The 6,428-nt window shown below is 39.2% G+C and overlaps 1 pseudogene; it reads left to right on the forward strand.

Moving 5' to 3' along the window:
- The first annotated feature begins 3,515 nt into the window (after positions 1 to 3,515).
- LOC101442423 (small ribosomal subunit protein eS6 pseudogene) lies at positions 3,516 to 4,254 on the forward strand (annotated as a pseudogene).
- Positions 4,255 to 6,428: the final 2,174 nt, after the last annotated feature.

Here is a 6,428-nt window from a genome sequence, read left to right on the forward strand (position 1 = left end):
CAAGGCATCAGCAGAGAATCTTTCTCACCATAGTCAGCTACTGGTGACTGAGGAACCCTGCCTTCTGTCCTTTGGGAATCTTTGCTTTAGAAGCCACAAGATCATAGCTCCACAAGTGAGACTCAAAGAGGAGGGCTCAGCTATGGACCCATACTATGGGCCTCAGAATCTCTGGATTAATAAATGCTTACTACCTGCCAATCTGACTTCTTGGTTTGTTACCATGCTAGCACCCCTCTTCATATGGGTACTATTGCCCAAACAGGATAAACATAATAAATCCATTCAATTGTCTCTCCCAGGGGAAGGTCTGGGGTGAGTAGAACTAGCATGGTGCTCCTTTCAGTGGGCTTCTTTCTGATAAAGCCATCAGTGACCTACCTGGAAATGGGTATCTGGTGAGAGGCTGAATCCCTCCAACAGGGTAGAATATCCATACACCAACACTAACTTGTCACATCTTGACCATAGTTTCCTCCATTCAAAGACTTAGTTGGAATTGGTGAGGTCACCCAGAGTGGGATATGGCCATCTTAATCATGGAAGGATCTAGCCAAACAGAGGTTGCAGCTACGGAGAGAGAAGGGCTGTACCATCAGCCACTCTTTTGCCATCTCCTTCCTCCTTTTCCCTAAACTCCAACTGAGTGTTTATTGGAAGATGGGGTTGGATGTGAGGCAGCCAAGACTCCCCCATTCAGCCTAGATGATCAGGATCATGGTGGCACATTCATTGTAAAGTTGGGACAGCCATGAGAGAAGATCTCCAGGGTTCTGTCCATACTTATCTTTCACATTCCATATCTCCTTCTCCATGCAAGTTTATATGTTGGTTTTCACTTCTGGGTCCCCACCTTCAGTACTAATATTTTCCTGAAAAATTATTTGCCTCACACTAACTCAATATCAGTCTGAGTGAGTATGGTTATGCCTGATTCCAAAACTAGAACAGATATAGAAGGACGTGAATCAAGGCCCAGATTCACTGTTCTCAGTGTAGAATTACCTGGATGACTTCCTGGAATTCATGGAAAGATTCTCAATGTCCCATTTATTGCCATCCTTACCAAGGGGACAGAGAGTACACTCTAGGTCCCCCCAGCTGCAAGTTGGTACCTCTATCTGTAGGGTGGGCAACTCTTCAGGTTAGCCAATAGAACCATGAGTCCTGTATTGGTCAAGACACTTCCATACAAAATAATGCAAGGGCAATAAAAACAGCCACCAAAAAATCAAACCACTCTATACTTCCCCATGCAACCATCTTGCCAGACCAAAACTCTGGAAGGAGTTGTTCATAGTACATAGTGAGAACACAGGCTCAGGTACAAAAGAAACTTTCAACAATGACCAAGAACAAATTATGGCATAAAAGGACCAATGAGCAGGGGAAAGAATTCCTATTTTGGCTGGTGCACTGGGGAGACCAAATGTTCAGTTGGTCAAATGTTATAGTTACCAGGCCATAAGCATAAGTTACTTCCCTCACCAAAGTCTTTTGCTACATGTTGGAGCAAGATGGCTGTCAACATCTGAAAGAGTTCAGGCTTCCTGGGTTCCTCCATTCCCAGGACTTGCTTCTCTCCAGTCTCAGGGTTCCATTCTTCCTGGGGTTTGCTTCTCTTTCCTAACAACCACAATCCTCTGTGTGCCTACTTCCCAGGGCTCCAGCTCAAGACTCCAGCATCAAAACTCCAACATTAAAACTCCAACAAAAATAACTCCAACTCTCTTCTTTTGCCATGTCTTTTATATGTTAGTCCCCACCCACCAAGAAGTGGGGAGTCAACACCCTACTTACATGACCTAATCAAAATCTTGATTATTTAATCAAGTAAAAGTAAGAGCTCTTAATCCAATACACTCTAATATGCCCAGAGGAACAGACTAGTTTACAAATATAGCCCAATATTTCTTTTTGAAATTCATCAATAATATCAAATTGCTATAGGCTGGTTGTTCTTTTTTTTTTTTTCTTTTGGTTCAGGGTACAGTTAGGCTGCCCAATAAACCTAATGTCTTCCAGGACTATGGGATGGAAATATACTGAAAAATCTGCCCAAAAAGAATAAGATGGGGGTAATTGAGAGTTTTGAGATGACCATTGGTGATGTCTGTGACTTCCCTAGCAATCTAATGTCTCTTTTTTTTTCTGTAATTTTTCATATACAGGTCCTTACATTTTGGCTTAAATTTTATTCCTACGTATTTGATACCTTTAATGGTTATTGTAAATGAAATTTTTTTCTTGATTTCCCCTTCAGATTGTTCATTACTAGTGTTTAAAACCTGTACTGAATTTTGCACATTAATCTTGAACCCTCCCCTTTGCTGAATTTTTTTACTAGCTCCAGTAACTTTGTTGTAGATTTTCCAGGATTTTTTATACATAGGATCATGTCATCTGAAAATAGAAAAAGTTTTACTCCTTCCTTTCCAATTTGGATGTCCTGTATTTCTTTTTCTTGACTAACTTCCCTGGCTGGAATGTCCAGTACAAATCTGAATAATTGTTATTGGGTTTTGAGAACTGAAGTGCCGTGATATTGCAAGTCAGGTGAATCACTCTCCCTGTTATTTTGAAAACAGATTGTAAAACAACAGTAAGAATTGAAAGATCCATTAGGAAACTATGCTAAGAATCCATGAGAGAGATGATGGTGGCTGTAGCAGTTTTTATTATTGATGAATTCAATAATCAAGTAACCTGTGTCATTTGGGCCTTGAGTTACCACCCCTTGGTGGGTGGGAACTTGCAGATAAAAGGCATGGCAAAAGACAGAGTTAGAGCGTTCTTAATGTTAGAGTTTTGATTTTGGAGTTTGATGCTGAAGTTGGAGTCCTGGGAAGAGAAGAACCCTGAACCTGGAAAGAAGCAGGCCCTAAGAAGAAAGGTACCCTAAGCCCAGAGAGAAAATGTGGGAAGAAAGTAACCTAGGAAGATTGAACCCTGACAGACATCGGAAGCCATCTTGCTCCAACACTTGGAAAAAGACTTTGGTAAGGGAAGTAACTGATGCTTTGTGGCCTAGTATCTGTAAGCTCCTACCCCACATAAATACCCTTTATAAAAACCAACCCATTTCTGGTATTTTGCATCAGTACCCCTTTGGTTGACTAATACAGTAGTTAAGAGAAAGATGTAAAGGTGGAGGTAGACAGAAATATTGTGGGACATATTTTAAGTAGAACTAACTAGTTTCCTATTAGATTAGATGCGAAATGTAAGAGAGGAAAAGGAGAAACAAAAATCTAAGAATTCTGGACTGGGCATCTGGAAGGCAAATTTACTATCAACTGAAATGGATATGGAATGAGTTGAGCAGATTTCAGAGAAATGATCACTTCTCCTTTGTACATGGTAAACTTAGATATCAGTTAGACATCCAAGAGGAGTAGTAAAACTGCCATACCTGTTGCATTTAAAGATCACCAAAAGAATAAGTGTAGAAAACAAAACAAAACAAAGCAAGGCTCTGTTTTTGTGGCCCCTCAGAGGCGATCGGCTGCTTCGGCATGAAGCTGAATATCTCATTCCCAGCCGCTGGCTGCCAGAAGCTCATTGAATTGGGTGGTGATCTCAATTTACCTTTCATGAGAAGCTTATGGCCACAGAAGTTGCTGCTTAAACTCTGGGCAAAGAGTGAAAGGGTTATAGTGTATGAATCAGTGGTGGAAATGACAAACAAGGTTTCCCCATGAAGCAGGGTGTCTTGACCCATGACCGTGTCCACCTCTTACTAAAGAAAGGGGCATTGGTGTTATAGACCAAGGAGGGCTGGAAAAGAAAACACAAATCTTTTCAGGGTTGCATGTGGATGCCAATCTGAATGTTCTCAACTTGGCTATTGTAAAAAAAAGGGGGAGAGATATCTAGGCTAACAGATATTATGATATCTCATCATCTGGGACCCAAAAGAACTAGCAGAATCCGCAAACTTTTCAATCTCTCTAAAGAGATTATGTTGTGTGAAATGCCTTCAACAAGAAAAGTAAGAAACCCAGGACCAAAGCTCCCAAGATTCAGCATCTAGTTACTCCCCATGTCCTGCAACATAATCGTCAGCATACTGACCTGAAGAAACAGCATGCTGAGAGAAACAAGGAAGAGACGGCAGAATATGCTAAACTTTTGACCAAGAGAATGAAGGAGGCCAAAGAAAAATGTCAGGAACAGATTGCCAAGAGATGGAGGCTGTCCTCTCTGAGAGCTTCTTTCTCAAAGTCTGAGTCAGTCAAAAATGAGATTTTCTAAGAGTGACAAATAAATAAGATGAGAAAACAACAACAACAACAATAAAACAAGGACTGAAGTCTGGGGTAAGCCAACATTGATAGGTCAAAGAGAGTCTGGGAAGAACAACCAATAAGGTATCATAAAAATCAGAACTGCGTATACTGAAAGTCAGGAGAAAAGGAAATGAGTTTTGTCAAATAATATCGACTAATGAAATAAGATGATGATTTAGAATGACTGTTGTCTTTGTAAAGGTCATTGATGATCTTGAAAAGCATAATAGAAGTGGTTTAGTGGGGGTGAAAGTCAGTTTGAATTTCATTTTTTAAAAAATAATAGGAATTGGAGACAGTGAATATAAATGACCCTTTGAGGACTTCTCCTGTCAACAGAAGCAAAAAGTGAGGGAGGTAGCTAGAGGCATCAAGAAAAATTTGCTTGTTTTATTCTTTAACATATCTTTAACTTTGCTTGTTTTATTCTTTAACATTTGCTTGTTTTATTCTTTAACATATCTTTAACATAGCAATAACAAGCATTATGCTATCATACTAATAAGACTGTAGGATAAAGATTTAATGAAATAGAAAAAATGTTACATTAATATTGTTGAGTAGGCAAGAGGGATTTGAGTCTTACATAGAAACTGAGGGTTTGGCTTTGAGCAGGAGCATAAATAGTTCACTCTGGAAACACAAAAAGAGCATAGAATGCCAGGGCAATGGCTGATAGATGCGAATTAGGGAAGTTCTATTCCTTTGGTTTTTATTTACTCAGTAAAATAGGAAGCAAGGGAATTATCTGAAAGTTAGAAAGGGATAAGGTGTATTGGAGGGTTGAGGAGAGATGAAAAGGTATGAAATAGTTGACTAGGTGATCAGGGAAATAAATGGAAAAGAAACATATAACACGAATGATTGACATTATTATGACCCATTAGATGTCCTTAATCATGATTTAAAAATACATGTGATAATTTGTTTTCCTTTAGCCACAGTCATTTTAAGGGAAAGAGACAGGTACATAGTTTTACTAGAGCAACCAAGGTGGTAGAATCAACAGGAGTGTTAGTAGGATCAAAAGATACTAGGAACCAGTTTATTAGAAAGCATGACCTGGAAAAATATAGGGTGTAGTCAGAGAGTGGGATGCCTGAAATTGAGTCTAAGAAGAGGCTGATTTTTTTTTTTTAATAATAATGGGAGTCTGTGGCAGAGTTACAGTGGAGGGAAGGTAATTTTAAATGAGGAATTCCAAGAAAGAGGCCAAGTATTTGGAAGGATTATCTATCTATCATCTGTCTATCTATCCATCTACCTATAATCTCTCAGAATTAAAGCAGGCATATTTAAGATATTAAACATAACCTAGGAATTAAAAACATAACCTAGGATAAAAGCTAAAGTTGGAGGGAAAAAACACAAAAAACAAATCAAAGAGTAATCCACAAATTGACAACTGCATTTTAGGACAGAATAACTCTTGATCATATTTTGCTTTGTTTTGTTTTGTTTTTATGATGCAAAGGGCAAGAAGAAAGTTTTCATAGACCCAGTGTGCAAAAAACGGTAAAATTTTAACAAAACTTTAAAGGCTGATTGTGAATTGGCTTGACCAGCTAGAATTCCTGTTGGTTCGAGCCACAAGAGAAATCTATGGCTGTACTACAATCATTTTCTATGTTTTTTTTTATAAAATACTCACAAGAAAGATTGGGAATAGGCAGAAGACCTAAAAGAGATCCCTAGATTTTCAGACTTCCAGGCCTCTGAAGTCTGAGAGCAATGCAAGAGACACTTAGGATTTTGCTCTGAGTTTGAGGCAACTGGGATGGGAGGAATAGCAAGAGAATTGAGAGACATACCAACCCCACCTCCAACAAGGCATGTTAAGATCTGTGGGCGCTCCTAGCTTTTACGCTCAGAACCAGTGACTATCAGGTAGTGGCTAAAAATCTGCCATCCCTTCCAAGGCACAGGCACACCAGACCCAATGAAATACAATAGTAAGGAAGAATTAAACCCCGCAGGCACTAAGGGTCTTACATGAGTACAAGACACAGCAGTCTGCAGATATGGAGGGGCAAGATAGCTGAGAGAGATCATATTCCTTAGGGGAAGTTAAATTTGACCTGACAACCTTTGAGCACAGAGCAAGAAAAATAAATAAAATTAAAAATTTATAAAAATAAA

The sequence above is a fragment of the Dasypus novemcinctus genome, chromosome 11 (genome assembly GCF_030445035.2).
Source record: "Dasypus novemcinctus isolate mDasNov1 chromosome 11, mDasNov1.1.hap2, whole genome shotgun sequence".
Lineage (NCBI taxonomy): Eukaryota > Metazoa > Chordata > Mammalia > Cingulata > Dasypodidae > Dasypus > Dasypus novemcinctus.